The sequence below is a fragment of the Dama dama genome, chromosome 9 (assembly GCF_033118175.1).
Source record: "Dama dama isolate Ldn47 chromosome 9, ASM3311817v1, whole genome shotgun sequence".
Classification (NCBI taxonomy): Eukaryota; Metazoa; Chordata; class Mammalia; order Artiodactyla; family Cervidae; genus Dama; species Dama dama.
Window position 1 is genome coordinate 87,185,847 of NC_083689.1, and position 12,884 is coordinate 87,198,730.

Here is a 12,884-nt window from a genome sequence, read left to right on the forward strand (position 1 = left end):
GACTTTTCCTCTTTCTTCCTCACAGCTCCCTTCCAGGGGTGCCAGTATGGTCCCACCCCACTGTTTTTTGTTTCTTTGTTTGTTTCCATTCTATCTGGTTACATGGGGATCTTTCTACAGCTTTGGTTATATAAAAGATCTTCTGCCAGTTTCCAGTTGGTTTTCTGTGAATATTTCGCATGTAAGTGTACCTTTGATGTGTGTTTGTAGTGGGAGGTGAGCTTTCCATCCTCCTACTCTTCCATCTCGATCTCTCTTAGTTTTTTATTTTTTCCTTATTGTTACTTTCTGATAGCTCCTTATAGGATATTTCATTCAGTTTTTGCAAAACTAAATATGTTATTCATTACCACTTCTAAATATTCTAAGAGAGAATGATGACTCAGCTTGATAAGGAAATAAGAGATTCACCTCTAAGCAATATGCTCAAGTGAAAAATCTGAATTCTGAAATCTAATTTGGACTTTTCCTTCAGTGCTGTAAGTAATTGATCACACTCACAACATCTGGTCTACCCTTATTTGACCCTTATTCCATTGGCACAGTATTTCACATCTCTTTTACTGAATTGTTTAACCTACACTTTAAGCATCAATTCAGTTCAGTTCAGTCACTCAGTCGTGTCTTACTCTTTGTGACCCTATGAATTGCAGCTTACCAGGCCTCCCTGTCCATCACCAACTCCCGGAGTTCACTCAAACTCATGTGCATCATGTCGGTGATGCCATCCAGCCATCTCATCCTCTGTCATCCCCTTTTCCTCCTGCATGCTGCTAAGTCGCTTCAGTTGTGTCTGACTCTGTGTGACCCCAGAGACAGCAGCCCACCAGGCTCCCCTGTCCCTGGGATTCTCCAGGCAAGAACACTGTAATGGGTTGCCATTTCCTTCTCCAAAGTCTTTATCAATTAATGGAACTGGAGGCTTTCTTTCTTTCAAAATTCAGGAGGATGAATGCCTTGTAATTCTGGGAATGGTACCTCCTTCCCCTACCTCTCTCTCCCTCTCTTCTTTTTCCTCCTCCCCTCCCCTGCCCCCCATGTGTATGTATCTCTATGTGTGTCTCAGGGTCTCTCCGAGCTACACTGCATCTTTATTCTCTATTTTCTGCCAGGGTAAGGAGGTATAAGAATGACAAGTGAGTGCATTTGTGTGGGCTTGTGTGTGTGAGAAATGTTCTGAGGAGACTGTTCTCTTGTAGTGTTCTTTCAGGAAGCATCCCTCACTTGTTGTTGCTGCTGTTGTTCAGTCGCTCAGTCATGTTCAACTCTTTGGGATCCCACGGGCTGCAGCACACCAGGCTTCCCTGTCCTTTGCCGTCTCCCAGAGCTTGCTCAAACTCCTGTCCATTGAGCCAATGATGCCATCCAACCATCTCATCCTCTGTCACATGCTTTAATTCATTTTATACATTAATATGTCAAATCTTGTAAATATTACAGACATGTAAAATGCAAGTCTAAAGCAATTATTTTATTTTTTTGAAGCAATTATTTTATTAAAATCTAATGCAAAAATGTCAATGTTAAGTTTTATTTACTCATCTCATCATTTACGTTTCTTATTGAGATATAGATAACATGTAACATATTAGTTCAGATGTAGAACATAATGGTATGATGCATATACAGAGAAAGAATCACCATAATAATTCATGCTGGCATCCATCACCTTGCATAATTACAATTTTTTTGTTGTTGTGATGAGAAATTTTAAGGTCTAGTCTGTTAGCAACTTTCAGATATACAGTACAATATTATTAACTATAATCACCATGCTGAACATTACATTTAAGGACTCATTTATAACTAGAAGTTATAAATATTTTTATAATTAGAACTGAATATTCCAGAAATCAATTATATCTTCCCATGTCAATTTCCTTACATCCTGAGCAAATTTTGGGAATTTCCTTTTCAGCTCTTTGAGAATTTGTATTAATGAAACAAGCTAACCTGGGACTCTGACAAGACATACTGAACCCTTAATTCATTCTAACCCAAAAAATAAAACAGATACCTGTGACAGTTATCAGTTCAGTCACTCAGTCGTGTCTGACTATTTGCAACCCCATGAACCGCAATACGCCGGGTCTCCCTGTCCATCACCAACACTTGGAGTCTACCCAAACCCATGTTCATTGAGTTGGTGATATCATCCAACTATCTCATCCTCTGTTGTCCCCTTCTCCTCCTGCCCTCAATCTTTCCCAGATTCAGGGTCTTTTCAAATGAGTCAGCTCTTCACACCAGGTGGCCAAAATATTGGAGTTTCAGCTTCAACATCTGTCCTTCCAATGAACACCTAGGACTGATCTCCTTGAGAATGAACTGGTTGGATCTCCTTGCAGTCCAAGGGAATCTCAAGAGTCTTCTCCAACACTGCAGTTCAAAAGCATCAATTATTTGGTGCTCAGCTTTCTTTATAGTCCAACTCTCACATCCATACATGACCACTGGAAAAACCATAGCCTTGACTAGATGGACCTTTGTTGACAAGCTAATGTCTCTGCTTTTTAATATATTTTCTAGTTTGGTCATAACTTTCCTTCCAAGGAGTAAGTGTCTTTTAATTTCATGGCTGCAATCACCATCTGCAGTGATTTTGGAGCCTGAAAAAATAGAGTCAGCCACTGTTTCCACTGTTTCCCCATCTATTTCCCATGAAGTGATGGGACCAGATGCCATAATCTTAGTTTTCTGAATGTTAAGCTTTAAGCCAGTGTTTTCACTCTCCTCTTTCACTTTCATCAAGAGGCTCTTTAGTTCTTCTTCACTTTCTGCCATAAGGGTGGTGTCATCTGCATATCTGAGGTTACTGATATTTCTCCCGGCAATCTTGATTCCAGTTTGTGATTCTTCCAGCCCAGAGTCTCTCATGATGTACTCTGCATATAAGTTAAATAAGCAGGGCGACAATATACAGCCTTGATGTACTCCTTTTCCTATTTGGAAACAGTCTGTTGCTCCATGCCCAGTTCTAACTGTTGCTTCCTGACCTGCATGCAGGTTTCACAAGAGGCACGTCAGGTGGTCTGGTATTCTCATCACTTTCAAATTTTCCACAGTTTATTGTGATCCACACAGTCAAAGGCTTTGGCGTAGTCAATAAAGCAGAAATAGATGTTTTTCTGGAACTCTCTTGGTTTTTCAATGATCAAGTGGATATTGGCAATTTAATCTCTGGTTGCTCTGCCTTTTCTAAAACCAGCTTTAACATCTGGAAGTTCACAGTTCACATATTGCTGAAGCCTGGCTTGGAGCATTTTGAGCATTAATTTACTAGTGTGTGAGATGAGTGCAATTGTGCGGTAGTTTGAGCATTCTTTGGCATTGCCTTTCTTTGGGATTGGAGTGAAAACTGACCTTTTCCAGTCCTGTGGACACTGCTGAGTTTTCCAAATTTGCTGACATTTTGAGTGCAGCACTTTCACAGCATCATCTTTGAGGATTTGAAATAGCTCAACTGGAATTCCATCACCTCCACTAACTTTGTTCATAATGATGCTTCCTAAGGCCCACTTAACTTCACATTCCAGGATATCTGGCCCTAGGTGAGTGTGATTAATCACACCATCGTGATTATCTGGGTCGTGAAGATCTTTTTTGTACAGTTCTTCTGTGTAGTCTTGCCACCTCTTCTTAATATCTTCTGCTTCTGTTAGGCCCATACCATTCCTGTCCTTTATTGAGCCCATTTCATGCAAAGATGGGCTCAATAAAAGACAGGAATGGTAAGTTATCAAGCTCATGTCTTTAGGTTTAAATAATACCCAAATACTTTGTTACTTTATAGAAATCTAAAAACATCACTAAAATTGTAGCTATATTTTTTTATTGCTTGAGTTAATATTTACATTTACTTCACCATATAATACATTTAAGTATCAATGTCATGGATTCTGCATATTTTAAAACTCTGATTCCATGATTACATTACTACAGTATCGTTAATGAATGTTATAAGAACAAAATGTTACAATATGGAGACAATAATTCCAGAGGCTTAATATCCATGCAATATAATGTCTAAATGTAGAGAATAGAAAGAAAACATAAATTGTTTGGAAAGCCAACCATTAATTGAAAACCTCCCTGTGTGTAAGAAAATTAGAAAGGTTCCACTAAGTGACCTACAGGATTAAAGATAAAAAGGCACACCCTTAGGTACATTCCAGTGAAAAGTATAAATTCCTTGATAAAGAGAAAATCTCATAATATTGATGAGAGAGAAAAAAAAGGAAGAGCTAGCAACTAAAACTGAATTACATTACATTGTATTTCACATGAGATCAAATACAATGGAGCACTCTATTCAAACCCATTCATTCATTCAGAAACATGAATTGAGAATCATCTATATTCATCAGGTATTTTTCTAAGCAATACAGATACAGTAATGATTATCTAAAGAAAGTCCAATTAATCATGGTATTTGCATGCTACACAGATATTAAAATTAAACAGACACACATACACACATGTGCTGTCACATACTCATGCACAATTCAACTTTCCTTTCTACCTAGAAAATGCATTGCTATAGCTTAATCTAATGACAAAAAGTGAAAAATGGAAGTGTTAGTCACTCAGTCATTTTGGACTCTTTGTGACCCCATGGACTGTAACCCACCAGGTTCCTCTGTCCATGGAATTCTCCAGGCAAGAGTACTGGAGTGGTTAGCCATTCCCTTCTCCAGGGATCTTCCTGTCCCAGAGATCAAATCCAGGTATCCTACATTGCAGGCAAATTCTTAACCATCTGAGCCAACATGGAAGCCCATCTAATGACAAAGGATTTGTAAAAATAATAATAAAAATAAAAGTAGTAATAAAATAAATTAAAAAAAAACAATTTGACATTTATAATAAGTTCCAAGAATAAAATTTCCAGTTCCTAATTTTTACTTTTCTGAACCATTTATATAATTTCATTAGTGCTACAGAGAAAATTGCTGCAAACATATTTTTCTTTTAATGTAACTTTGTCTGCAAAATCAAGCAAAGAATCTACAGAGATTCTAGAGAAATTGTTGATTGATCAGCATTTAGCTTTTAGTGTACATTATGTTGATGTTTTTTACTTCTTTTTAGAAAGAAGGAAGAGTCAAATATATAAGCATAAATAGTAAATTGACTTCATGTTTCCTGTATTATTCTGATATGACATCAAAAATATCATGAACTTTTACAGTTTAATCAACCTGCCACAGATTCATATCCTCTACATGCAAACTGTATATTTCAACTTTATGAAGTGAATGGTGTTATTCTGAATTCTATAATAGTGTACTTAATTTCTTTTATGTATATGAATTCATATTTTCACTGGTCAGGGAGAGTTTTAATTTATTTCATTACACTTCACACAAGAGTATATTTCATCATTTTGATTATAAGTTAACCTATTAGCCCCATGCAGATATAGCTCTTGCTGTTTTTCTATTATATAAGACTGTCGCAGTTTGTATGAAGAGAAATAATTTTGCTGTTATAAGTTTGGTTTTGTGCCATTAATATTATTAAAAGAAATAGAAAAATATTGCTGTGTTTTCTCCCTTGTTTTCAATGTAGATTGCATAAAATACATTAGAAAAACAAGTCACTTAGCTCAAAGGAGAGGTGCAAATATTTTTTGAGAAGTGTCATTAAGTCATATTTTCTGATTTTTTCAAAACTATGCTGAAATAATAATCACACATTTAAAAAATGTTGTGGTTATCAATACACCAAATTTGTTTTTCCTCTACAGATGAATACAGCAATTATTGTAAAATCATGTTAGGTAGATCGATAGATACACAGGTAGATAGATATAAAACACATATTACCTTATCACAATTTATAAAGATTATAATATTCCTGAATGTGAAAAGTAGAATATAGTAAAACAAGTTTATAGCAGAGAGAGTTATGGTTTACTTTAACCAGGGCCAAATCATGTTTTTACTGAATTGTTGCTGAAAAACATTCAGCTAAAATGTTGAAAAGAACCTGATCAAAATCTTGTCTTTGGTCAGCCATCTGGAAAACAAGCTTCATAATCCTCACACCAAAGAGCTTCAGATGAAGTGAACATTAATCCCCTTGATCACCTCACTGGTTATAGAATATTTCCTGTTATAATTCTGCAGTATCCTTTGAAGTTTGCACCCTACGGCAAAAGAACTGTCAATTTATGTTTATTCGGTCATTGTTTAAACACTCATTTTGTTTTGATTAGGAATATCTTTACATGTAGTAGATGAAGAATTATTTTTAAAAAAAAGGACTTGTGATTTGAGTTTCTGACCATGTTTAGAAAAGCTTAATGTGTTTAATTTTAAAGATGAGGTTAACAAAACACTTTGGAGAGAATAAATGAGAACATTGGAACAAAATATAACGTACATTCTCTCTCTTTCCCTCACATGTATAAAATATATATATCTTACATAACTTTTGAAAATCTACTCAAATATTTTATGATTTTACACCCAGTAGCATGATGTGCTATATGTAACTAGGTAGATAGTGGAAATAGTGGCAATAGAGAATGAAAGGTCAAGTAGAAAACAGGAAGAGGAAGCTGAGATAAGAAGTGATACAATTAACAAATTGTAGAATAACATAAAGGTAACATTTCTTAAAAATATTCAACCTTGATTTATCAAGAGTATTGTAATAATAATTATGCATCCATATATAGTAATATAGACATTTCAAAGCCTTTCTATATGCTATTATGTTAACCATACATTGCAGATGTAGAAGCAATTGAAATTCATCAGAAAGATAAAATGTCCTGGGTAAACAAAAAACAAAAATGGCTGTTTACTCTTTGGATAATTTTTGCTTGACATGATAAGTCATGAAAAAGCAAAAACAGTGAAGTATCTTCAAAGAAATAACTTGCTAAATAAAGAAATTATTATTTAATTAACTCTAATCATCAGTAAGGACAGTGTCGTCTCTAGATAAGGATTTTAAAATGGCATATTTGTTTAATTAAAGAAAAGCAATTAGCATTTTCAACAAAAAGTCAATTAATAGCTTTGTGAAAAGGATAAGCAATTTTATTGAAACATTTGCACACTATGAAATTAAAATGGCAGAACCAGCTTAATGCCAAATAGTAAGAAACTGACCATCAAATCAAATTATTTTAGCCTTTCTTGCAGTACCAAGTTATTTTTCTGTATCATTATTTACTAAAGTTATAATTACAACTGTAAACATTGTTTTAATTAAAAAAAAAAAAAAACAATGAACTTGTTCAAACATGGACTACACCACCAAGTTACGGGACATCATGATTTAAAGAACCAAAAACAAATGTGCCAGCAGGACTGGTGTATATTCAGTTGATTTCAATCTGACCAAGAAGCAAAATGCTTCTAAATTTATTTGATCCATTATGTTAAATTAAAATTAACATTTTCTAATTAAAATTGCATTTTCTAACTATTAATTTGTGTTTTGAAGAGGTTAATAGCATTATTGGCTTTTCCATATTTTAGAGTAAGACAACACACAGGAAAGAGAGAAAGAAAATTATGTCTGGAAAAGTTGTTTGAGCAATTGAATAGATTAAGAAATAAAGCAATCTGTAAAATGTGAACTTTTAATCAGGCAGGAGGATAACAATTATCCTAGCTAGTGGAATCATGATAATTGTGCATTGTTTCATGCAAAGTTAAATGCCTGGGTATTCATCAATCTTCATGTGAAACGTTCTCTAGTAACCCTTAGCAGAAGAGAAAAAACATGTTGAAGGCTTTTCTAAATACCTATTTTCTCCTGAAACAGAATGTTTTAAGCCTCTGTATATAGTGGACATATGGGGAGCTTATACTATAATTATTTTATATGGATATTAATATAAATTAAGTTTCAATGTTTAAAAATATAAATTCCACACCATATGAGAAATGGACCAATATCTTCAATGACTAATTGTGAAATTATGGGGAATTTTGTGAAGATATTTCATGCTCAAAGGCAAAATCTTCCAGCTTTTATAATTTTCAAATTCACAATTTCATTGGTTAATTATGGTCACTAATCAAGTAGTGAACAAGCAAAGTACAACTAGATGACATGGTATCTATGCACAATTTTCTATTTGCTCCTACATTAGGAAATTAAGCTGACTGATAAGACTAATGGAACCTACGATTTCAATATTTTAAAAAAATTGCAAGAAGACTGAACTTTTTATTATATATTTTTATTATTTCTGATATCAAAGAGAATTAAATAAATATAAATCTAAAACATGTTTTTATTTCCAGAAGTTTTTGTTTAAAAGTGAGGTTGGATTTACATGTATTCCCAATCCCGATCCCCCCTCCCACCTCCCTCTCCACCCGATTCCTCTGGGTCTACATGTAAATCCATGGCTGATTCATATCAATGTATGACAAAACCCACTGGAAAAAAAAATAATAATAATAAAAAAAAAATAAATAAATAAATAAAATAAAAATAAAAAAAATAAATAAATAAAAGTGAGGTTGGAAATTTAATATCCTGAGTTTCTACCCCTTTCTATACCTTTTTTTTTGTCTCTGATTTAACTCCATGAGCTCCATTATCATTGTTTAGCTAGTTTTTTATCTGTCGAAATTCTAAACAGGAAATAGTTTGCCCCACATCTTTGTACCACCTGTCTATTTCAGCTCTTAGTAACTTTATTCTAACATATCATCTATCATCTGCTAAGGAGATAGTTTATTTGACTCACTAATGATCTGGGCCATCAAGTTGGTAAATAATGTTGAAATAGAATAACCACAGGAGACCATATTTAAGATGTACAATGTGACCTTTTGTAAGCATGTATTGTGAAATGATTACTTCAATCAAGCTAAACATGTCCATCACCTCATATAGTTACCCTTTTATGGGTGTAAGAGCTCTAGAAAATCCTCATTTAGCAGATTTAATGTATATATTCTTATTAATCGTAATCACCGTGATGAACATTAGGTTTCCAGAACTTATTTATTTTAACTGAAATTCTGTATTCTTTGACCAACATCTCCCCATTTCCCCACTTAAGCACCATTCTACTCTCTTCCACTTTGAGTTCAACTTTTTAGATTAAACACATAAGTGATTTATGTAATAGTTATATTCCTGTGTCTGGCTTATTTCATTTAGTGTATTGTCCTCCAAATTAATCCATGTTGTTGCAGATGTCAGCAACTCCTTTCTTTATAAGGCTGCATAACATTCTAGTATATTTTATTTATTCATTCGTCTGTTGATGGATACTTAAGTTGTTTCCATATCTTGGCTTCCATTAATAAAGCTTCAGTGAACATGTGGATGCACATATCTCTTGGAAATAGTGATTTTATTTCCTTTGGATATATGCCCACAGTGAGATTGTTGGATTACATGGTAGTTCTGTTTTTAATTTTTACCAGAACGTTACTGTTTTCCCTATTGGCTGTGCCAGTTTACATTCCCACCAACAGAATATCATGTTCCCTTTTTCTACATCCTTGCCAATACTTGCTTAATTCTGACTTTTTGGTAATGGCCATCTCAACAGTTGTGAAGTGACAAAAATAAATAAACAAGTGAAACTACATCCATCTTGCTTCTGTACAGCAAAGGAAATAACAATATGAAAAGGCAATCTATGGAATGGGAGAAAATGTTTGCAAAACAAATATTCAATAAGGAGTTAATATCCAAAATAAAAAAGGAATTCATGCAATTCAATAGCAAAAGAAAAAAACTCCAATGAAAAATAATTGATAGACATTTTTCCCAAGACATACAAATGGCCTACAGGTATATGTAAATGCTCAACATCATTAATCATCAGAGAAATGCAAGTCAAAGAAAGCTTTAATCACATGCTAGCTGGGGAGAAGGTCTTGATGAATCAGGGAAAACCAGATAGTCACAGAAGTCAATGTTGACAGAACCCATTCTCTCATCTTGCTATGGAGAGGCGGCTCATTTAACAGAGTTCAAATATTATGGCCCAATTGTTGAAATAATCTTTTGTGTGTGAAGAAACATAGAAGCTTGTAAACATGGTAGATATTTGGTCCCATGGGTAAGACCATTTCTAGAGTAAATGGACTGTGAGTAAGAATAGGCTATCTTAGCATTTATTAAGATTTTATCATATAATTGTTTAACTTCCATTTTTCTAATATCATGCTCTAAATCTTCTGACTATTTCTTAGTAGCTCTCTGTAGCTTTCCTACATCTGTCATCATCTGTTGTATAGACCTGAAGTATGGTTTTATTTGATAGTCATTTCTTATTATAAGTTTATGTATCATTTGATTATGTTTTATTTATTCTTACTTCTTCATAGAAAGAAAATGAGCTGAACGGAGGTATAACTGTCCCCAAGTCTATGAAAGATATAAATCTCATTAATTTTACAAAGTGATTTCATAAACTTGGGTAATAAGAGTTTGCCTCTGAAATAAAGATTTGGTTTCTGTGTACTGAGAAATCAAGATTCTGAGCCTATAATGCCGAGAGACAGCACTCAGACCATGGCAAATTCACCAGATAACAAATGTCATTCACAAGGCTTTTGGGAAATAGTTTTTTCTAGGGACACCTGAGATTACCACATGCTGCTCTTTTTAAACCACAACTAGGACATCTGGAACATAAACCAGATGACAGAGAAACTTAGAATCAAAATTCTTTGCAATTTGTAGCATGTACGATCACTTTTGCTTCTTTCAGACTTTATCTGCTGCAACTTTTGAATTTCATGATTCAAAGACGAAACCAGATTTAAAAAGGAGGCAATGGTCTAGGGAGGGCGAATGACATCTGAGGCAATATAACATGTTTTCCTCTCTCCAATATACATTGCAACTCTGCTAGAATTGGCTTAGCTTTGGTATCCTATTTTGTATGCATAGAAGTGTGCTTGGGAATACACATATTCCTCTACCTCTTAACAATGCCTTGTCAAGCAGATATTACTTTTACTTTTCCTCTCAGAAAATCTCTGATGAGTTATTTTATAGTATGTATTATTTAATTATCATCAGAGTCAGACAAACCTGGATTCCAACATCATTTTTACTATTTTTCATTATATAACTAGAGGAAAATTAAGGATTCTATTAGCCTTCACTCTGTTATGCCAGTGAGGGATCACCAGGATTTAAGCTTCTCTGGAGTATTATTTAGGTTCCTTCTGTGGTTAGTGAAAATGTAGAACAGGAACATTTTCCTAGATAGAGATGTTTTGTCAGATACAGAAGTATGGTTTATAATAGGCATTACATTTGGGGGAGAATATATGTCTTTAAATTAATATATGAATTATACCCCTTAAAGTTGAAGAAATACTTTACCTAACTCTGAGCAACTTCTACCCTAAGGCAATATTTATATTTTTTAAATAATGGAAGTCTCTTATATATGTGTGCTTATTAAGGCAATTGGGTGTCTATCCAGTCTATTTATCAGCATGTTTTCTGGGCATTAGTGAAGATTGTCTTCTGAGTTTTTGGTTGTTTGTTTTATAAGCCTTTTAAATGAGCAATGCAATTTCAAAATTCGGCTTTAGATTCACCATACCATCTGATGAATATTTGCAAAATTTAGTAAGTCTATCACAAGTTACAAGCCTCACAGCTCCAACAAAAGTATAATTAATAATTTTACTTATTATTGATCAGAATGTGCAAATATAAATTTTCCTTTTATAGAAAATAATACTTTGAAATACAGCTCTAGGGTTTAAGTTGACCTCCTATTTTCCATAAATTAGTTTAGCAAAACAATCTTTTCCTAGATTTAATTTTGAAATATTTTTTGCCCATACTTTGTCAAGGCTGTACTGGTATGCTACTAGTGGGATAATCAAAATTGATACAAATGACTAAGGACAGAGTGCAAGAGTTCAACATATACAGATTAGAGGATAGCTTGATGTTGTTTCTAGTTGATATTTGAGTGCAACATAATCAGTTATCTAAGAAAATGACAGGTTATTTGCAAACATACATTTAACCTTGCTCTTCTTAAAGACATAGTTTAAGTGACCTAAAGAATTGTCAGCAATATGTTTCTTTAAAGGATCACCAAGGTAAACTGACAGAGAAGTTCAGTTGAAATAAAATGAAGCGTGTCTGTCCACTTGAAATGGTAGTCTTTTATTCCCATCTGTTGCCTACATGCTAAGTTGCTTCAGTTGTGTTTGACTCTCTGTGATCCTATGGACTGTACCCTGCCAGGCTACTCTGTCCCAGGCAAGAATAGTGGAGTGGGTTGCCATTTCCTTCTCCAGAGGATCTTCCTGACCCATGTCTTCTGTGGCTCCTACATTGCAGGTGGATTCTTTACCACTGTGTTTCAGGGGAAGCCTGCCATCTGTTGCAGATTGGTTGAAAGATTTTTACAAGCTCAGACTTCTGAAAGTGATCAATCCTTAAGTAAGTAAGTAAGTAAGTAAGTGTTAATCGCTCATTAGTGCCCGACTCTTTGCGACCCCATGAACTGCAGCCCACCAGGCTCCTCTGTCCATTAGATTTTCCAGGCAAGAACACTGGAGTAGGTTGCCATTTCCTTCTCCAGGGGATCTTCCCAACTCAGGGATAGAACCCCGGTCTCCTGCACTGCAGGCAGATTTTTACCGACTGAGCTACAATCCTTAAGAGATTGTTAAATGGTGTGAAGATAGCAGGATCAAGGTAGCACAAAAAGATTTCTTACTACCTAATACGCTGAACCTTGGATGGAGTTTCCTTCAAAAAAGCAGTTCAGTGACAAGAGATCCACAAAGAGCTGTGTTTAATTCCAACAGGGTGTAATTCTGTTTAATTCCAACATTCTGTAAAAATAATGGAATAATAATAATTGGTCTCAGTAGCTTACAGATCTATATCCTTAAAAAAAAAAAAAA